At 43.6% G+C, this 23,039-nt stretch overlaps 1 protein-coding gene across 1 annotated transcript in view; it reads right to left on the bottom strand.

The window, feature by feature from the left end:
• The window catches only part of GULP1 (GULP PTB domain containing engulfment adaptor 1), a 211,322-nt gene extending 188,646 nt beyond the window's left edge, over positions 1-22,676 (bottom strand). Inside the window, exon 1 of the mRNA XM_066635363.1 lies at positions 22,600-22,676. The gene's annotated coding sequence lies outside the window, so the exon portion shown is untranslated. The remainder of the gene's footprint in view (positions 1-22,599) is intronic.
• Positions 22,677-23,039: the final 363 nt, after the last annotated feature.

Genomic DNA, 23,039 nt, shown 5'->3' with positions numbered 1-23,039 from the left:
GAAGGGATGGTAATGTTAAGAAATGTGTTTTTCCTCGCAAATTAAACACAGGTGTTGTAGAAATTTAAAGAGTAATTCAAAGTCCCTGTTAAATAGTGGGTCCATGCAAATAAATGAAGGCCAAGAGATAACAGCTAAACACATTTATTTCATCTTCAGAACAGAACCTAGCAATGAATACACAAGGCAAACACCCCTTGCTTTATACCCCTTAGCTCTGCCCAGATTCCCCACAATTGGTGCTGTTGAATCAGTCTCAGTCCACCTGATTGGCAGGCTAAACTAGAGGGGCAATCGGACAGGTAAGATCTCGATCCACCTCCCAATTGGCCAGACATAAGACTGGGCCAATCGGCTATGCAGAATTTTGATCTTGCATAACTTATACATTAAACTTGCATACGTAACAGTCCCAAATGTCATTTTTACAAAACACATTTGTGAGCAGAGAAGCCGGAAACATGCTTAACTTCACCAGTCAAAAAACTGCTGCTCCTCCAGCTTTGACAGTATGCAGTCAATTTCCTGTTAATTCAGTTCCAAAAATGTTGTCTATTAAATTATCATCCAAGAAAACACATTGGCATTTATTTTTTGTTGTTGTTGCACTGCAGACATACTCTTGTTCTCCTTTAAGAAAACACAGATACATGTTTGAGGTCAAATTTGGCAATATGTTAAGCATGTAATAATCTCTGCCGCACTTATTCTTTCTTAAGAAATGGTCAAAGGGAGGGGGACCAACTATTCCCCAAAACATTTCCTCACCAAAAATCTACCCAGAAGTTGCTATTTACCCCAAGCATGCCATTTTCTATAATATTGCCTTTCGGGGCAAATAGCAGCAGCTGGGGAAGGGAAGAGTCTAGAATCGAATATTCTTGGTTCAAACCACCTCCCCACAAAGCACAAACTCCCCCCATCCCTTCCCTTGCACTTCCAATCCCTATTTCTAAAACACATGAACACAGGAGAGATTACGTGTTTAACCTACCATCTTGTTTGATCCTCAGAAGATTTATACATTCTTACTCTAACTTACTCTTACCTCATCCGTGAAACTGGATAAAAGGATAAGTGAACTGTCCCTACCATCCAAGAGCAAGTAAGGCAGTCTGTAGATTTCAAGTACAACTTTTTGAGGGTAGGAATAATTTCCTTGTAGCGATTACCCCGCTGCAACACGGTGTTGTGACTGCAGGGTGCCATGACCGTGTTTGGAAACTGCTGTTGTAAGGGAAGCAAGTATTATTGCAGCTCTGGAGGCTGAGGCCAAATGACATGCCTAAGACCACCTGGGGAGCTCATGGTAGAGGAAAGATTTGATCCAGGGAGGGGTCCTGCTTAAGAGATCAGGGCCCAATCCTGACCGACTCGCGGCAGCTCAGTGCCGGGGTGCAGTGTTGTGAACATGCCATAAGTTACACCTGTGACATTCACCACTGGGCCAGTGTAAGCCCATGCTAGGCCAGCGCCAGGTGGACGATGAGCGACTGCTGCCCAGAGCTCCAGTCAAGCACTGGGTGACAGAGAGGTCAGTGGGGGCATAGTGAGAGGCATTCTGGGGCAGGGAGAGGGGAAGGTGGAGCAGGGAGAGGGAGTGGGGTGGGAACCATCACCCCACATCAGGGCTCCCAACCTGACACAGGGTTGCTATACTCTGCACCGGCTAAATAGCTGGCACAGAGTCAAGTAGCCCCATTGTGGGGGTTCTTCTCTTACCCAGGGAAAGGGAAGAATGCCCCCTTCCTCTGAGGAGCCACCAGTGACCGCCTGGTGTGCTCAGGATGCCAAGAAACCATTTTGGCACCGCTGCAGCCCTGCGCACCAGGCAGCTAAGGACTGTGCTATCAGTCTTAGCCGACATACTACATCAGCTTACACTGTAACCAAACTAGCCTTTAGGCACCACAAAGTCAAGAAAACACACCATCCATTTCTCAGTTTTTACTACCTCTTTCTCCTCTCGTCTTCTTTTAGCAAAACTGAGACTGATATCTTATTTATGAAAACGGGGAGTTAAACACAGAATAATGTGGGAGCAGAAATTATGTTACGGAAAACATTCAGCAAATTTATTCTAGTTTAACAAAATAACATTTTCTCCAAGGATTGCCTACATGCAGTTAGAGTGTGGAGCTTGGGAGAAAAAAATAAATTATTTTTTACAATTTTTTTTCCTCGAGAAAAACGCAAACTCCTTTCGAACGTAACATTGTCTAAACCAATGTATTTATAAGCATAATCTAAACTCTTTGGAGAGAAAACACATATAAAAAGCAAAAGGCATAAACTGGAACAGCAAATACCCAAGCCAGCTCCAAAGAAATCATCAAGTGAAGATGTGCTCAGTTCTTTCTGATGGAGAGCAAATGATAGCCTAGTTGCATCTCTTTCCTGCTGACTACTGGGAGGTAGATGGGAAAGATTGTTTTCAAAGAAAGCCCAGAAGAAAATGCAAGTCAGAACTGCAGCGGTCATCTCTAATACTTCAAGTGACTTAGGTTTATGCATCATATTTTACTGATGAATTCAAGCATGCCTTCTCAATACTAGATAGAAACAGAATATTTTAACATAACATGCACAGAAACCTGAAGCATCTTAGCTGGAAATGCACTTAAAGAAGTACTTCGCAAACTTCTACAAGGGAGTTGGAGCACTGTAAGTGTGCGTGGGGGAGGGAAGGAAGGCAGCAACATGATCCCTAGGATTGAGCTGCTGCCAGAAGGGAAAGTTTTTTCCCCACTTATCTAGGGGGGTGCCAGCCACCGGGGCGGAGGGGGTGCAGGGAGCCCTGCAGAAGCCTCCTCAGGCCTCCCCAAGCCAATGTAATAGTAAAAAAATTCAAGTAAGAGCCACTTCCAGTTTTCAATTGAGAACAGGAATTGGCTTTCAATTAAGTTTTTGTTGTTGTTGTTGTTTTTTACTATTACAGAGACAGGGCTCCCTGTCTCTCTGGATGCCAGCACTCCATCTAACAGTAGTGGGAGCTGGCCACCCCCCTCTCCTCTGGCAGCAGTGCGACCTTGGGGATCGTGTTGCTGCCTTTTCCTCCTCCCTGACCCCTAAGGGACCAGAGCTATGTGCTTCCCAAGCTGATGGGTTGCATTTAACTGAAAAAGAGAAAGATCATTTACTTTTAAATAGAGTGAATAAGTTTTGAAATACTGAAATTACCTACTGAGATGCTTTTTGGTAAGAAGCAGCCTAGTCAACATTTCATATGTAGCAGGATTTCAGTTTCTGGAGCAATGTCTCCGAGAATTATATAGCAGTGGACGACCGTAATAATGTCTCTAACACAAATCCATGGTGATCTGGCAGATCAGACACATGAAAGATCTTCACAGGACCCACCACAGTTGTCTAAAAATAATACTCTGGCAGAACAATCTACACAAATCAACTCAGAAGTAAGCCCCACTGAGTTTAATGGGATGTATTCCAAGGTAAGTATGTATAGCAGAGCTATTCAAACAGGGGCGTCGTGACACCCCAGCCTGACAGCCCTGGCCTCTACACCCTTAATTGGTAGGAACAGGGGGAAGGCAGCAACCTGATTCCCAGGATCGCATCACTCAGGGGGACGGCACGGACTGGGATGCACTCACCAGTCCCTGCAGCAGCTTCCTGGGGTGTGGGGAGCCCTGCGCGAGTGTCTGCAGGCTCCGCAGCCTTCTAAAAGTGGAAGTGGAGCAATCGCGCTCCACCTCCGCAAAACTGGAAGTGGAGCGTGATCGCTTCAGTTTTGGAAGGCTAAGGAGCCCTGCAGACGCTCGCACAGGGCTCCCCACACCCAGGAAGCTTCTGCAGGAACTGGTGAGAGCATCCTAGTCCCTGCATCCCCCCTGAGCGAGGCAATCCTGGGGATCCTGCCTTTTTCCCCCCCCTCCCCTCCCCTGCAAGACTTACTGCAGTCTTCAAACTTCCGGAGAGTTTGAAAACTGCAGGTGTATAGGATTGCAACCTAAGACACACATATACATACATGCCCTCCCTAGGAAGTCACAGGCAGCTGACTGGGAGATCTGTCTTCCCAAGAACACTCACTGGATCACTTGTGTATCACTTACTGGACAGAGAGCTAAGGCTGCTGTTTTCAAACTCCCAGGGAGTTTGAAAGCCGCAGTAGGTTCTTGCAGGGGCGGGGGGAGGCAGCGGGGCAGGGGGGGAGAAAGCTGTGCAATCCCCAGGATTGCGCCACTCAGGGGGCCTGCAGGGGCTGCGCGGTTGTCCACAGGACTCCCCAAAGCTTCCCAAGTGAAAATGGAGCTATCGCACTCCACTTCCAGTTTAGCAACCCGCAGGGGATTTTCAACTGCTGTAGGTCTCCTTGGGGTAAATGGATATTTGCCTCCCTGCCTAGGGAAAGCCCTAGCAGCCAATATGGGGCAACTAGGACCTACGCCAGCTCGATTGCTGGCACAAATCCATGTTGCTACGTGAAGGCACATCAGGCCTATGATTGGGGATCTGCCCTCCTCCCCACCCTATCACCACCCTGTCTCGCTCACCCCTCCCCCATTCTGCCAACCCCTGCTCATTTAAACCCCCCCCGCCTTCCTCTAACCCTCTGTGTTGGCTAACTTCCTCCAGAGAGAGTCTGACGTCCACTGGCGCACAGAGCTACCCCCACACACATTTGTCTAGTTGCAGTTTGTGATGGCTGTAAAGGAGGTTTCACCAGCAGAACTTGAATTCCACTGGCGTAATCCTCCAATAGGACTGGGCAATTAAGTCTTGGTTCCCTGAGATGCTGTCCACAGGCAGGAAAGGACACACAACCAGCACACCTCAGTCTTGTTTACCTCCTGTTCCACTGCTCTTCTAGCCTTTCATCGCCATCTTTGCTGTTCCATCCATGAGTTCAACTTGAAACAAAATAGCATTTAATAATACTAACCATTTGTATAGCACTTCCTGAGTGTTTTAATCCTTTCACATGCATTACCTTGATATAACCTTCACAATAACCTTGTGGTAAGCGTTAACATCCCTATATTGCAACTGAGAGCAAGAGGGAGTGGCTTGACTAAGGGCCCAATCCTATCCAATTTTCCAGTGCCACCATGCTGATGGGGTTGTATCCTTTGGTGGGGAGGCAGTCACAGAGGCCTCCTCAAGGTCAGGGAACATTTCTTCCCTTATGTTGGGGCTCTCATTGCTGAGAGTTAGTATACAGTTTCATAATCAGTGATGTCAGTTTTCTGTCCCCCCAGGAGTTTATAAACTAACTTTTTACAGCAAAGAAAACAGCAAAGGAAGAGATAGATAATTTTATTCCGCAAAATCTGCTGCAAAAAAGTTTTATTATACAATATATATAACTGTTTCCTGGTTTGTAAAGGTTTGATCTAGTCTCTTCAAGCACTCAGGTTGCCTGTAGCCTGCCTGCATGCACTATAAGCTTGTGTGCTTGTAGTATCTTGTAAAAGAAAGACTTTGCCCCATAAGCATCTAAACATTAATGGGTGCTGGTTCAGGGATTTGCAGATAACTGAATCGGAAGATGGGGGGGGTGCCTGTATTTACATTTAAAAACTGATCTTCAAATACATATTTACATATAAAAGACACCAGTTATCTCACACACACACTGCAAATAATTTAACTTAGGTTAAAGAATTTAACTTAGGTTGGCTGGGCTACCAAAAGATGCGCACATTAAATGTCAACCTATTTTTCATAGATACAAAGACAGCTTGCTCTCATTAAGAATCCCAAAGATCAAAGTGACCTCAGCAAATATAGCCTTTTAAAAATACCACTTGATTGCCTTTAGCTTTACAGCTGCAATGCCAGTTAACATCCCTCTGGCTCAGGAAAGTTTCTATTTATGAATTCTCAATAGAGAGTCTGGTAGACTATAGAAGTCAGAAACAAAAAAAACAAAAAAACAAAAAAAAAACTCTGGATGAATATACAAATGGGAAGTTCAGTTTACAACCCCAAAGAAAGTACCACTAGCAGAAATTGTTTCCAATAAGCAAAAAGAACAAATTATTCTCCAAGTGGTAACACTGCAAGCCAAATATCCCTGATTAGGAAGTACTCCCACAAAAGCGAAAAGGACCATTCTAAAGTGTAACTTCACAAGTACAGCTCTTTAAAGCATATTGCTGATAAAATTAAGTCTACAAAGTAGTCATAATCCTATCATTTGGCCTCCTGTTTATCAAGAAAAGTGTTCTTTCTGATTAGGGGACTGCAGTACCCTTGTGATTGGCTTCCCAGACCATTCTTTGTGCATGCTAACCCTTGCTAATTGGGTAAGAGGCAGTTTTTCAAGTGGGTGCTCTTCTTTTATTTAGCGGGGGAGGGGGAGAGTAACTGGCCCTCCTCACCCCAGCACTGTCTTTTCTAGTGGCTGACTGCTGGTGTTGCATCTTTTTAGATTGTGAGCCATTCTGGGACAGGGAGCCATTAGTTGTTTGTTTGATTTTCTCTGTAAACCGCTTTGTGAACTTTTGTTAAAAAGCGGTATATAAATACTGTTATTATTAATTATATTAATTATTATTATTATTATTGATGATGATGATGATGATGATGATGCTCGGTAGGAATTTTTGGAATTAAAATTTGGACCTAGATCAATGTTAGCATGAACTTTACCATCATGTATGTTTTCACCACCATCATACTGTAATGCATGTGTAACATGAATTAACTGGTGTTCCTTCTTTACACATACAACAAATGTTCAAGTGGTGCATGCAAAAGCAATTCAGAGGTACACGTCCCAATGTGTTTCAAACAAATGTGCTGTTCTTCAGAAGATGAAAGTATCTAGAAATTGTGCATCTCATCACACTGTGCAAATTGGAGAAATTTAATAGAACTGTGTGCTGACAAGTCCCTAGTTCAGCCCTACATACAATCAGACAGCAGAACCTGTATTGCTTGAGCTTTCTAACTTTCAATTGGGTGGGGTGGGACGAGAGGGGAGGCTGAGCTTGCTAGTGTAAAAACAAGGAAAAGTCAAATCCGCGGATGATAGGTCCACAGATGCTGGAGCCACACTGTAAGCTCCACTGAGTTCAATGAGACTTAGAGGACACTCATATCCAACTTCCCAGCACCAGTGCAGCCACAATGCAGCCAAGGTAAGGGAACAAATGTTCCCATTCCTTAAGGAGGCCTTTGTGACTGCCCTGCACACACACACCCTTGGCACAGCTGCACCAGCACTGGAAAGTTGGATAGGATTGGGTCCTTACTCTCAAGTAAGTGTGTAGGACTGCAGCCAAAAAAAACCCAGCAATCATGGATATAAATGAAGCTATGCTTGTCTTAAGGCCAAAACCACGACTGATTCAATCTGGTATACAAAATGCAAGCAAAACCACTTATAATAAGGGGAAACTAATTTACAAAGTTGCTAGGCTGCAAGAAGCCTGACAATTCAGATTCACAGTTTCTTTTAGGCATGCTCTCTGGTCTGAAACTGCTGAAAAAACTTTGAATATATAAACAAAACCCTCTTGGAAGTCATAGATAATTGAAAATAATTCCAAACATGCTGTTTTAAACCACTGTTTAGAGTTCTAGAGACCATGAAATTTGCCAGTGGAGATGCCTTTGCAAAATGTATTTAAAGCCAATAAAATCAAGTTAACTTTCGTAATTGACACCAGATAATCTGTAATGAATTGCATAATAGCACATCACAGGAAATTCATATAAACTGTCGTTCCAGTCTGAATGATAAATATGCACACACACACAGACTATATATAAACCTTCACATTATGGACACTAATGTTGCCATTTGGTAATGCTGACATATTGCATTCATACACCACAATACAGCGCTGAAGCAGCCAGCCAGTAGCCAATTAACTACAGTTATGGCAAGATGCAGGGAGTATTAGTATCAATTCTAGCTACCAAATCAGCTTTTAAAAAGGTTTCCCCTTGTATTTGCACAATAAGTTTAAGAACATAAGAACAGCCCCACTGGATCAGGCCATAGGTCCATCTAGTCCAGCTTCCTGTATCTCACAGTGGCCCACCAAATGCCACAGGGAGCACACCTGATAACAAGAGACCTGTATCCTGGTGCCTTCCCTTGCATCTGACATAGCCCATTTCTAAAATCAGGAGGTTGCACATACACATCATCATCGATTTCTATATCCATTCCTGGAAAACTTTCATGGTTCAGATACAGACTTGGTCCAGTACTTGTTGGATGGGAGAAATGAGTGCCGCTCATCAAATGTAGCAAAATATATGTATATTTAAGGCACTGTCGAGGCGTAAATTCCTCTGTATTTCTTTGCCTGATCCATGATTGGTGGCTACCTTGAATGTTTTAATTTTGTTTTCTTGTTGGATTGTTTATGCCAATAAAGGTGGAATGAATGAATGAATGAATGAATGAATGAATGAATGAATGAATGAATGAACATACACATCATTGCTTGTAACCCATAATGGATTGTTGCTCCAGAAACTTGTCCAATCCCCTTTTAAAGGCATCCAGGCCAGATGCCGTCACCACATCCTGCGGCAAGGAGTTCCACAGACCAACCATATGCTGAGTAAAGAAATATTTTCTTTTGTCTGTCCTAACTCTCCCAACACTCAATTTTAGTGGATGTCCTCTGGTTCTGGTGCTATGTGAGAGTGTAAAGAGCATCTCTCTATCCACTTTATCCTTCCAGTGCATAATTTTGTCTCAATCATGTCCCCCCTCAGGCGTCTCTTTTCTAGGCTGAAGAGGCCCAAACGCCGTAGCCTTTCCTCATAAGGAAGGTGCCGCAGCCCAGCAATCATCTTAGTTGCTATCTTTTGCACCTTTTCCATTTCCACTATATCCTTTTTGAGATGCGGCGACCAGAACTGGACACAATACTCCAGGTGTGGCCTTACCATCGATTTGTACAATGGCATTATAATATTAGCTGTTTTGTTCTCAATACCTTTTCTAATGATCCCAAGTATAAAATTGGTCTTCTTTACTGCCGCCGCACATTGGGTCGACACTTTCATCGACCTGTCCACCACCACCCCAAGATCTCTGTCCTGATCTGTCACAGAACCCACTAGCCTATATGTGAAGTTTTGATTTTTTGCCCCAATGTGCATGACTTTACACTTACTTACATTGAAACGCATCTGCCATTTTTCTGCCCATTCTGCCAGTTTGGACAGATCCTTCTGGAGCTCCTCACAATCACTTCTGGTCTTCACCACTCAGAAAAGTTTGGTGTCGTCTGCGAACTCAGCCACCTCACTGCTCAACCCTGTCTCCAGGTCATTTATGAAGAGGTTGAAGAGCACCGGTCCCAGGACAGATCCTTGGGGCACACTGCTTTTCATCTCTCTCCATTGTGAAAATTGCTCATTGACACCCACTCTCTGTTTCCTGGTCTTCAACCAGTTCTCAATCCAGGTGAGGACCTGTCTTCTAATTCCCTGACTGTGGAGTTTTTTCAGTAGCCTTTGGTGAGGGACCGTGTCGAATGCCTTCTGAAAGTCCAGATATATAATGTCTACAGGTTCTCCTGCATCCACATGCCTGTAGACCTTTTCAAAGAATTCTATAAGGTTTGTGAGGCAAGACTTACCCTTACAGAAGCCATGCTGATTCTCCCTCAGCAATTCTGATCAGCCATGCTGATTCTCCCTTTGACTGGATGCATTACAACATGAAAATATTGTACATTTTTCGTACAATATTGTACAAAATTGCATAACATTTTTAGCTTTTTCTTCCTTGAGATTCCTTTGGCTAAAGTTGCAAGTAAAAATGGGGAAAAAAAACATGTTTACAGAGACAGATCACTCTTCTAAAGCAAACACATGTGAAACAGATTAAGGGCACTATTATGGTCTTGGTCTCCTTAGCTGCCTCTGCTCTGTCATTTATACAGCCCATTATTCTTTCCACAGAAATACAAAGTCCGGAAGAAAGCGCTTTGTTCTCAGAAGCTTCACTGTTTAACAATTCTGTACTATAGAACAAAGCGTCTCTTTCCTTTACCTATTTAAACATTTCATTTCAATCATCTTAATTACCTCCATTTTATTTTTATAACCTTGTTGTTGTTGTTTACATTGTCCAGACAGTACCAGTAAAATGGACATCACGGAATCTGACATTACTTTCATCCCTAGAACCAACACACAGTAATAATCAGAACTACTGGAGTTTTATTTAAAAACAAAGTTTTTGCAGTCAGAACAAGCCACCTTGCTATCCACAAGATGTAGGCTCAATTATTTCCAAATGCAGTGTGGTTTGTTAACAAGATCAATAGCGGAAGTAAAGCAAAAGTATGTGAAAAGACCATAGGCATAAACAAAACTCATACTAGCCAAGTCTAGTCAGAGAGAGGTTCACAGAAGGCCCGACTCTATGTAAGAAAAAGTGTAGGAAATAAGGAGGCATCCTTCCCTCTCCACATTCACAACCTCCTCTGGAATGTTTTTGATCTGAGGTACGCAAAGGTGACTGGATTTCCAAATATTGTAAACAAAGAGGCAACACAAAGCAAGACTGAAACATTTTTAGAGATTAAAATACATAATCAAAGAAAGTACACCCACTTCAAGCCATCCTCCTTGAAATGACATTCATTCTGCTGAGCAGAAAGACAGTGCTGTTGCTGGGAAGGCTGAACCACATACCTGTGCTCATCCCAAGCTAAGATCAGCCACCACATCATCCCACACGAATGAAAGGCAGGCAGGGGATAAAAGGTAGAAAGGAACACTATTTCTCTCTATCTCATCAAACGTAGGACAGGTACAAGGCAGGTCTTGGCATTACATTAAGGAGAGAAGTTCTATGGGATGGAATCATGAGGAATGCAAAACTAGAACATGAAGGTACCTCAAGGAAGCACTAAATCAAACATTTGTACTGTTGAGATTTTCTAGACCAGTGTTTCTCAAACTGTGGGTTGGGACCCACTAGGTGGGAAGTGAGCCAATTTCAGGTGGGTCCCCATTCATATCAATGTTTTATTTTTTAATATATTACGATGCTACCATGGTATGTGACTGCATTTGGGGAAATGTTACAGACCTATACTTTTAACAAGCTACTCTGTATATTCCTTTAACAATGATAATAAATGGGACTTACTCCTGGATAAGTGTGGGTAGGATTGCAACCTAGGATGGTTAAAAATTTCCTTGCTTGATGATGTCACTTCTGGTCATGACATCACTTCCGGTGGGTCCTGACAGATTCTCATTCTAAAAAGTGGGTCCCGGTGCTAAATGTGTGAGAACCACTGCTCTAGAAAAACCAACTTCCCATGTTTTCTTTAAAATCCCCAATTAAGGCATTTCTCAAGCTCCTCTATTACACTTTAACCCAAAAAAGGTTCAAGACCCCATTCACTCGGGGAGTTAAGAAGTGGGAAGTTGTTGTGGGATGGGTCCATAGCACCGAAAGGGACCTCATACACCATTCATTTTGGGACTCATTCAGGTAGCCCTGATTCGTTTTAAGTCTTCCATTCAATTAGGTGGGTTTTCAGATAAAAAATGCTTACTTTTACTGTTGTTCTTGCCACTGCTCAGAAACCTCCCAGTAGGCACTATCTTGAATAGCCAGAGAGCCCTGAGAGTCAGTTGCTATGCTTACCACCCCAGGTACCACCGTGAATACTCATACTGCTTCAGAATTGCATTTCCTGTCCCCACTGATGCAGATAGTGGAGAAAGAATTTTAAAAATGTAAAAATGAATAAATAAATCTTATACAAACCCATTTGTTTAACCTCAAATTGATTTTGGACTGAATGGAGCCCCATCAGTTTGGTTTCTATTTACTACTAGAATAGATACAAACCATTACTATCCAATTGTCCAACTGTCCTTACAATTGGGAATTGTATTCTCTGACACAATGTACATCTCATCTATTTAGATTTGATTCCATCATCTGTAGTCCACGACAGTCCTAATAAAGCTCTTTTTATCTCTTCAGACGTATTTGGTACGCTACATGTTCATGCCTAAATCATGGAGAACTCAAGACTGCTGCTGGATTCCGAGGTAACAGCGTCTTTCAAAAAGAGGGAACATACTGTTTCTAATATGCAATGGAGTTGCATAGAACGACTGACAAGAGCTATTTTGTATCAGATCATCTTAAAAGCTGACCACGTCCCCAACTTTCAACAGAGAATTCTGTTTAATCATTGTATCATGTGAAAGCCTTTAACGCTTCAGGCTGATTTAAATGAGGATAACTTAGAGAATACTCTCTGCTAGTATAGCTACTCATATTACTCAAATTATATCAAGCTACTCAAAGTACAATCATGAGCATTACAGAATAGATATACAATAGCAACAGATCACCAAAAACCCTTAGAATGAATCGTGCTGACTAGCAGAAGCTGTTTTACAATACCTAATCATCCTATACAGCAGGGATGTCCAAAGTTTTTGGCAGGAGGGCCACATCATCTTTCTGACACTGTGTTGGGGGCCGGGGAAGAAAATAATTAATTTACATTTAAAATTTGAATAAATTTACATAAATGAATATATTAGAGATGGAACTTATATGAATGAAGGTCTTGCAATAACTCAAGGCCTATAAAAGGCCTTGCACAAAGCAAGGCTGGCCTTTCCTTTGCTGCCACTGCTGCATCACAGATGTGAAGCAGCAAGCAGTGGAGGGAGCCCTCGTTCCACTGCTCACATGAGTGGTCAAACAGTCGCCCTCATGCTGAGAGCACTTGCATCAGGCCAGTGTGGGCTCCAGCAAGTCTCCAGAGGGCCAGAGGCTCATTGGAGACTGAGGGCTCCCTGAGCGCCTCATTGGGAGTCCTTAAGGGCCACAAGTGGCCCCAGGGCCAGGGTTTGGGCACCCCTGCTATACAGCATAATGTTGTTGGCATCCTTCAGTCTCGGAAGACTATGGTATCGCGCTCTGAATGGTAGTTCTGGAACAGAGTGTCCTCTCCAGTGCACGAAGCCTGGGTAAAGTAGGTACGGAGGATAGGCTGTTACCTATGCAACAAATCCCCCTTCTCCACGTCGCTGAAATGGTCCAATGGTACGGTTGGTTCCAGCGGCGTTGCAGGAGTTGCCAGAATATGACTGTGTTCAGCCATGAACTGCCTCAGGGACTCCAGCTCCGGATTTTGCCTCGAGGTTGACTCCTGAAGCCTTTTCCATAACTGGATGTAGCCACAAGGCAGTGGAGGCTTGGGATCAGAGTTTTCCTTCTCTCAGATGAGCTGCCTTCCCAGGCTATCGAGTCCCATCTACCCGGTGGCTGTTTAGTCGCCTCTTACGACAAGTACAGCCAAACTGAGGGCCTATTCTTATCCCCCAGCCCCCAGGGGATAAAAATTTGCCCCGTGGTCGGCAGGATAATAGCCATACCTATATTCTTCAAATGTTCATGAACTTAGTCAACCAGAAAAGTAAAACTTTTCTTTCCAATGAGACACCAAATGGAAAAGAACGGAAAAGTAGCGAATAGTGAGGCACAGGGGAAATTATTTTGCAGTGCTCCTGACTGAAAACTAATCCATTATCCTCATAAAAACTGCCTTGCTGGATCTGAGTCCAGTAACCTGTTTCCACCAGTGCCCAAACAGTGACCCAGGTACCCTTCAGAAAGCAAACATGATGAAGACAGCCTAATTTACTAATTATCTGGTAAATTAATAGTATACTATCTTTGCAATGAAGATTCCATGTTTAGTCATGGTGGATAATGCATACAGTCAAACCTTTCCTCTATGGCAGTGGTTCTTACACTTTTAGCACCAGGACCCACTTTTTAGAATGAAACCCACCAGAAGTGATGTCCTGACCAGAAGTGACATCATCAAGCAGGAAATTTTTTAGCATTCCTATGCTGCAATCCTACCCACACTTACCCTGGAGTCATTTACTATCATTGTTAAAAGCATATACATAGTAGCCTATTAAAAGTGCAGATCTGTAACATTTCCCCAAATACACATATGGTAAAATCAAGTCTAATATATTAAAAGTAAAATATTGAAATGAATAGGACCCACCTGAAATTGGCTCGCAACCCACCTAGTGGGTCCTGACCCACAGTTTGAGAAACACCGCTCTATGGTTTACGTAGTTTCTTATAACTCCATAATTATTTGTGCATTGTTTGCAGTAGAGGGCTTTTGTCTATCCTAAACTTACTATTAATTTCATTAATAATGTACTACCCTAGGATCTAGCATTAAATGAGAAACACTAAACCCATCTCCATCCAGTCTGTCAACCATATCAATACAAATATATTAAACTTCCATTCTACATGTGTTCTTGTTCGCTACTGGGACTTGAATCACCCACCACGAAGGCTGAATCAAAGGTGCAAAGACAAAACTCCCCAAGCCAGCATTCTATCTAATGTATAGCTTTGTTTGTTTGAGCTACTCTCTGTTATGAAGTAAAAATAGCCTACTGCATTTTAACTGAAAATTAAGTATTCATTTTTCATGCTTGGCTAACAATAGACGTGTTTCGGACTACGTATGTACTATACAGAACAAGTGAAGCTTAATTATTTTAAGGTATATCTTCGTGTTCTCCTGTCTTAGACATATCAGTGTCCTCTCCCATTTTTCTAATATAGTCGAACTTTGGAATCCACAGGAGATCTGTTCCCCAACTAACCTGGTAAGTTAGTTAGTTAAAACCATGGGTCCCAAATCTGCATATGCAGAGGAAGGACCAGTAATCATATCTTGGACTACACGTTCTGAAATTCAGATTTATAAGGATGCTATACACATTTTCCTGAAATAAAGCCACACTGAACACAATGGGACCAACTGCTGAGTAGACACATACATATAGGATCATCCTATAACTATACTAACAATTTATGTGCAGGTTTCCAGAAGCATCTTGGTCTGATCAAGAGCAAAGCTCTTCTTATTTCAACAGCCCTGTCAGTCAATTATGCCCAAGCATTTTTATATTTTATGTCTTTATAAGTTGCCCTTTAACCTTCTTTCTAAAAAAACTTGCAATCTTAGAAGTTTGTTTCTTTGGAAGCAAGGATGATGTACCATTAACAACCTTGATCAGTGATAATTCTAGTTGCTCTCTGTACTTTGTCCAGTTTTACAATATCATTTAAAATGGGAATAACAGGCCAGTAGAAGGTATTCCCAATGTAGGCATAACACTGTTTTTTATAATGGCATTAAACTCCTAGCTGTTTAAATGTCAGGTCTTTTACTAATTATTCCTTATGTCAAATTTGCCCTTTTTGTCTACTGTGAGAAAGGTTGTCTGAACCTCACTGTATACAGTGAGGTTCAGACAACGACTCCCTTTCCTGCGTAGTCGCAGCCAGACAAGACCCCATCAGTATTAATGTGGTCAGGATTGATCTGAATAATTTAGTTCTATTGATAACTGAAAAGTAAATCCACCCAGAATTACCCTTTGATCACATACTTAGACAAGTGATAAAGAGCTGGCCAGTAGGATTTATGCTGGTACAAAAGCATAATTAGACCAGGATAAGTGGCTGGCAACGTTAAATAGTATTAGTAAAATAGTAAGCACAAGAACATAAGAAGAGCTCTGCCACAACCTGTCAACCACAAACTAATTACATGATCGGTAAAGAAATATTTTCTCTCCCAACACTCAATTTTAGTGGATGTCCTCTAGTTCTGGTGTTGTGTGAGAGGAAAAAGAACATCCCTATATCCACTCTACCCATCCCCTGCATAATTTTGTATGTCGCAATCATGTCTCCCTTCAGGCGCTTTTTTTCTAAACTGAAGAGTCCCAAACACTAGCATTTTATCAGGATTTTTGAAGAAAAGTTTGTTCAATGCAATTCACAATTCAGACACCAGACCTAGCAAAGGATTGTGAAATGTATTGCCTCTTAATTGGTTGTATGAAGCCCCATGTCCCCAAAAAGCCTTTCCTAAAGGTTGAAAGGATTCTCTGAAAGAAGATGAGATATTGGAATTTGGACCGGGGGGGGGGGGGGAGGCAAAAACAATCTTGGCCACACCTTGAACAAGTCTCACATCAATTTTTGACCATTTCCATTCTCCAGCCACAACACACAAATTCTACAACATTCTTGAATGTCACCCTATCCTCAAAAGCGGCTTTTTGAAGAGTGCAGGGGACTGTTGTGGAGAAGAGGTGAGAAAGCTCCATTGCACAAGAGGACCCTGGTTCCAACCCAGTCATGCTTCGGAAGTTTTTGTTGAAGGCATTTTTAAAAAAGAAAACATGGCAGCATCTAACTCCATGAATGAACACACACGCACATCCTTGCAACTTTTCTCTGTTCCCTTCACAGGCCTACAAACATAGATGATACTAGTCCCAAAGTGCAATATTCAACAGGATTTCTCCTCTGCATCCCACCTCCCTAACTCTATGGTAATGTGGGCCTGGGCTTTTTCACAAGTGGTGTCTCAAATGTGAAATTCCCTCTCCCTGGAGGTTTGCATTATCCTGCTTGTTTTTCACTATCCAGTTGATACATTTTTATTCCAACATGCACTTTCTTCTTGACCTGATTAATGGACTCTGGGAAACCTGGGATTAATGGGATTTTGGATTAATGGACTCTGAGATATCAGTTCAATTTGCTTTATTGTTTTTTAATTGCTCTATTTCACTTTTCCCTCTTTACAAGTACTCAGACAGATTTTCACTTATCCATACTGCACATATTTAAGACCATCCCCCTTTATCCATACCAAGATTTTCAATATAAGGTCTGAAAATGGGGGGGGGGGGGACCAAGTTACTTACAGAGGCAAGGTTGCTCCCATTTTACCCACTGTATTGTATCAATACACTTTGAGCTCTGGAGATAAGGGGAAAAATTTGCTTCAACACCCAAGATGGAATTCCAAGTGGTCAGATCAAATTTTGGATTTCTCCCCCTGGTAGGACAGAGGTTCAGAAGCACCCCCTTTCTCAGATCTGCTCCTGCAGGCTTTAAGAGAAGCACTCTTCATGGCCCTCAGAATACCAAGCACAGCTAGGGAAGAGATGTTAGATGCACTGCCTGATGGGTACCACGACCCCATGCTTTCAAGCACGTACATTACATGCTCTCTTTTACAGTGTATCTATTTTTTTTCTCTTTCTAAAAATCACCTAAAGAACAGAAGAGGATAAAAAAAAAACCACTGGAAAAGTAGACAAACAGGTGAAACATAAGAGTTGCTCACAGTTTGCCATGTAAGACTGAGGTGCTAAACCTCATTATTCAATGCTACAACTTGTAAAACATTTTCGTTACTGACCTTAATACTTTATTGATGCTGTATAGAGTTACTAAATGATACCTATTTTATTTCAATGTGTCACACAACTTCTTCCTTATACTATTAGGCTATTAGAGCGATTCTTAGGTGAACTTGTCACCTACCTCATAGGGTTGTTGTGAGGACAAAAGGAGCAGTTATGTACACCGCTCTGAGCTCTTTGGAGGAAGGGCGGTATAAAAATGTGGGGAAAAAATAATAACTTGGAATTGCTATGGAACAAGATTAGATTTTTCCCCATTAAAATTAATGTAATTATTGTGGGTTCAATCCTGAACAGTGCATGCCGGCTTACTGCCATAAAGCACGTTTGTAAGGCCCTAGCGCTGGCAAAGTACTGGTGCTAGTTCAGCAATGGCAGGTCACTGGTGCTCCACCACTCGGTGGTCGTGCAGACTGCAGGGAAGCAGAAAGGTATGTGGGGGTATGGGGGGGAGGCGGAAAGGGGGTGTTGCAGGCTGGGGGGAGGGCAGGGAGAGGGCAAGGAGGAGGCATGCCAGGGGGAGAGAGAGGGGTGGGAGGGAGGAGGTTCCAGTGGAGCTCTGCTATACCAGATCCTGAGCCTCCATGTCTGGTCTGCAGCCCAATCTGCAGCCACAGAATCGAGTAGCCCCATTGTGGGGCTATTCGCCTTGCCCGGGGGAAGGAGACGAAAGTCTTCTTCTCCCAAGATGCTGCTGGCGCTGCCTGGTTAGTATTTAGGACACCACAGCAGCCATTTTTGACGCCATGGCAGCCCTGCACTCCAGGCAGCATAGGATTGGGCTGTGTATTTGTTATCTAGATTTTCACTATATGTGCTGTTGTCAGGAATGGGTTAGGTACACATAAAGACAGAAAGGTGCATATGCCATTTTGAACATCTTTGTTATAGAAACACACTTATACATTTAAAACAAGCAAAGGCAGGTGTAACTATGTAGCTAGTCAGCTTAAACAGATGCTTTATTTGATTACTCATTATCTTTCAATTTTCACCCTCATCCCCTGTCTCATTCCTCAGTGAACCACTGAGCTGTGTCATTGACCACAACAGACTCCTGCATAAGAGATAGCTTTCCCCCTGTGTGCATGTTACTGTGCATTTAAAGCACACCTGGTAACCGTTTACCTACTTCAGCTGCTTTTTGGAAGAAAAAATCAACAAAGGTTCCTTTCACTAAAGGACAACAGGGAGAGACTCATCGTTAAACTCCTGCTAATTTAACAAAGCGCACCTTTTAAAGTGATGCCTTCTTATATTTAGTCAAGGCAGGGTAACCATTCTTCAGTCCACCATGACATCTTTTCTAATGGTTGTTGCTGGTTTCTCTTCTGTGCCTCTTTTTAGACTGCAACTCCTTCAGGGACAGGAACCATTTATTGATTTATTTTGCTATGTAACCCGCTTTGGGAACTGCTGTTGTTGAAAAGTGGCATATAAATACTGTTAATGACAATATTCAAGCCTTTACAGGCTGAGACTAATTACAAGGACTAATTACTGTTCCTACTTCCTATTTTAAAGAAAGCATAGTGCCATGAGAAAATTACCTTTTGTTCTAATTTTTGGTTGGCTGATAGAGTACCATTAGCTAGCAAATGTTTCATCAATAGCTGGTAGCTACAAGCCTAACATACTCCACCTGCCTGGCTGAAAACTGCAGATGAACAGATTGGGCAAGAAGAATGTAGCAGAGAAAGAGACCCTTTTTTTTTTTTTACTTTTTCAGATGGCTGGGATGCCCAAATGTTCCTACTTGGAAACTTCTTTAAAGACTAACACTGTTTCTAGGAGCTTACCTGCTGCATCTGCACACAGTAATTATTGAACCATTTTACATTAGATGTTACAAGCATTTAATAAATCATATTTTCTTCTCAAAAGGAAAATGACTGTGCAAGAGGCTATTTCCCTACCTTCTACTCCATGGAGAAGTAAAAAAACAGTGTCAGTTGTTGAAATTCTTTTATAAGACCTGTTCAAAAATATACATACTAAGCATCACAGTTCACTCCAACGTTCAAACTAAAGCATCACCAGTCAGCCTGCTTGGTATGTTCACTAAATAGCTTCTGAATTATTTCAGCATCACACATTTATTGGAAGGAATGCTAAAAATGAAATGTCTCTATTCAAAAGAAGTTGCCAACAGTTATAAGATATGGGGGGACAAGCAACAAGTGACTGCCATCTCCATCATGCCTTGCTTGGGAGCTTCCCAGAGGCAATACTGTTAACTGATTCCCTTCTTGGGAACAGTGTGGCGCACTACCTGGACCAGGCAAGACAGTGTTTGTAGTCTTGTGAAAGCTTTTCCAAGGGCATCAAAGTCATTGAGAGAAAAAACCCCTGCATCTACCCCTGCTAATTGGGTAAGAGGCACTTTTTCAAGTGGGTGCTCCTTTTTTTTAGCAGGGGGAGAGTAACTGGCCCACCTCACCACAGCAGTGTCTGTTCTAGTGGCTGTCTGCTGGTATTCATTTGCATCTTTTTAGATTGTGAGCCCTTTTGGGACAGGGAGCCATTTAGTTATTTGATTTTTCTCTGTAAACCGCTTTGTGAACTTTTAGTTGAAAAGCGGTATATAAATACTGTTGATTGATTGTTGATTGAGAGAAAATAAAGGGTTCAACCCAATATTGTGGCAATAGAAAGGTAAAACGATAAAACAATGACATAATTACAAATATAACAATAAACGTTAGTATCATTCTCCAGTTTTAACACTAGAAGGAGAAAACTTAATGGGTGTCAAATACCACAATTAACCTTTCTTGTCCTGTCTGACTTTTATTTCTTCCACAAAAATAAGTCTCAAATTGCCTTTTATGTATTTCGCAGTAGCTCCTGATTAAGCAGTATTATGCCACATATTCTGCTGATTGAGTTGAAAAATATCACAGAAGCTTAATTTTTCAATCTTCTCTCCTTCACTCTCCATTTGTTTTGGGTACAATTCAAGAATCCAGAGTTCAGGTTTGTTATTGCAGCCACTCTTAAATGAGAAGCTGATGTTACTGCTCCACTCCGGCCCCACCCCCATGCCCTATGTCTTTTGGAATTAAGTCACATGGGTGCTTTTTGTCCATCTGCGCAGAGAAGGTTGCCTTTGCAAAACAACTGTGTGTTCATTAGTCTTAGCAGTAGTGTCCGTTTTGTTCTCAGACACTGAAGCACTTTGGCTGAGACAGCAGAACACTGTCAGTGTGCAACTACAAAAAAAAATCTTTTTCTTTCATTCCCATATTATTCATCATTCCCTTCATATTCCTGATAATGCAAGAAACTTTTTCCCTTTGTATTCCATGTGCATATGTATGCGTGTTTCTTCTACAGTCATGTAGGCTGAAATCAAGAATACTGCATCAGTTAAGCTTGCTAAGCATATTTCCAGATTTATTATGACCTTGATCAAAAATGCAGATATATTGGACCAAATGCATGCGTGCCCCATCCGTCATCTCTTCCTCTCCAAGCAATTTCAAGTGAAGAGATACACCCTAGTCAACACAGCGTCATCGAGCATTCCCACCATCACCCTATCAAAAGATCTACTGACAGAAGTGTGCCAAGGCAGTACTTTGACAACTGATAGTTACGCTGAGAAGATCAGTAACATGTCAAACCCTCCGGGCCAATTGTGTCAAGAGACAACACAAAGGTGCCATAATGGTTTGTATGGAAATGGAAAAGAATGATGCTTCCTGTATTCTGAAACATCTTCCTGATCTTCTGATCCCCCCCAGTAGCATCCTATGTTACTTAAAACTCTCAGCAACCTTTTCAGCTACATCAGGTCTTTCCTTTCAAACTCATACCAAAACCTAAGCAGGTTCCCTTGGGAGGAAACAAATCCACTGGATTGGCACCTGCTGACAAAGCACCTCAGCTTGGACTGCAGCCCATTTATTCACTTAGAAGAATGCCACTGATAATCACAACCATCCTGAAATCTCTCCAAGAGAAAACAAGCATTGAAAGCTACAAATGGAAAGTAGGTATCACTCCCATTTTTTAAAAAAGGTGCCAGTCGGTGAGACCCTGGAAGACCTCTTAATCCAAGTGTCTCCCACAAAACTGTTGATGAAGAAAGAAAGAAAGAAAGAAAGAAAGAAAGAAAGAAAGAAAGAAAGAAAGAAAGAAAGAAAGAAAGAAAGACCATGTACAAACACACTCAAGTCTAGCAGGATCCTAGGCATGTTTACTTTGGAAGCAAGATCCAGTGAGTTCTATGGGACTTTGGGTACCTGGGAGCAAGACCCACTGAATTCAACGAGACTTACTTCTGAGTAGGCATGCACAGGACTGGGCTGGCAGGCTACCCACACTTGCTTGGGAGTGAGTCCCATTTACTTCCATGGGACTTACTCCCGAGCAGACCTGCCTAGGCTTGGGCTCTGGCTGCCCGAGCCAGCGCGTGGAGAAGTCCGCAGGCTTCGCTGCGCTGGAGATCGCCTTGTCTCCTGCTCAGGACCTTTCCAACCTGCAGCATCCCCCCTCCCCCAAGGGATGGTGAAAGAAGAGAGGAGGGAGCCCGTTTCCGCGGCTTGCCTCTTCCTTCCTTCCTTCCTTTGGGAGCCAGCCAAGCACCGGGGAACTTTTCCTCGCCCGAGGCGACGATGGGCAGAAGGGATGCTGGCCGAGGGCTTCCTTGCTCCAGAAGGACCGCTGCCCCCAGAGACCAGAACAGCCCAGCAAACAAACGCGGGAGATGGAAAAGTTTCCCCGCAGAGGCCCGAGGAGGGGGGTGCGCAGGCGGCCAGCCCTGCCCCAAAAGTTCCGGGGAAAGCGCTGCTGCAAAGGGAGGGAGGGAGAGAGGGGAAGGCAGCTTGCAAGCAACCCCGCCGGGGGTGTCCCTCCCACTTCACAGCCTCGCCCCAGGAGGCCGGCCAGCGTTCAACAGGCTTCCCCCCCCCAGCCACCCTTTGACCACGGGCGCCTTCTGCTCCTCGCCATCACAAAGGGACGCCAAGAAGAGGGCAGGTCCTCCCTCCCTCCCGCGCCCACGCCAGGCAAAGGCTGCAGTCCTCTCCACACTTTCTGGGAGTAAGCTCCATTGACTCGAATGGAACTTACGTCTGAGTAGACATGCCTAGGACTGGGCTGCGAGTCAAAGAGAAGGGAGGCTGCCGGAGCTCTCGCCTACCGCCTCCTGCCCTCACTCCAGGCAAGGCATTCCGGAGCAGCTGCCAAGCTCCCCCCCCCCGCCGCCCCCGTTGCATCCAACTCGGCGGAGTTGCAGCGAGTTGTGCGGGTCCCTCCCGGAGACGGTCAGCGCGCGCCGCGCTTCCCGGGCGCACTGGAGAGGAGCAGAGCCCCGCGCTTGCCTTGGATTACCTCGGCACGGGAAGGGAGCTCAGCAGCCCTGCGGGTCGGAGCTTGTCCGCGGCGCACGCAGCCGCCGCCGTCTGCAGCAGCCACCTCCTTGGCTTCCACCTCAGCCGCGGAGACAAAGTTTCCTGACGTCACGGCCCTGGCTGGCTTCCCCGCCTCGCTCCCGCTCCGTCGGCTGGGAAGCTCCGAGGCAGGCTTGCCTGCTCCCGGGCTCCCTCTGCCTAGCTGGCTACAAAGGGGAGGCGGGCGATCAGCCTCTGTCCTTGCCAGGCTGAGCACATTTGGCTTCCCCTGCCCTCCTCCCTACTATCTGTTGCCCGTGGACAGGCAAATAAAACTTTACACCTCTATTTGCACAGCCTTCCGCCCTGCTCACTTTCTCGCCCCTTCTTCTTCTGTCTGGTATTCGTGGGCACAAGCCTAACCAAGTCTACTCAGAAGTA

Source organism: Tiliqua scincoides, chromosome 1 (assembly GCF_035046505.1).
Source record: "Tiliqua scincoides isolate rTilSci1 chromosome 1, rTilSci1.hap2, whole genome shotgun sequence".
Classification (NCBI taxonomy): domain Eukaryota; kingdom Metazoa; phylum Chordata; class Lepidosauria; order Squamata; family Scincidae; genus Tiliqua; species Tiliqua scincoides.
This window is presented reverse-complemented; position numbering and strand designations above follow the sequence as displayed.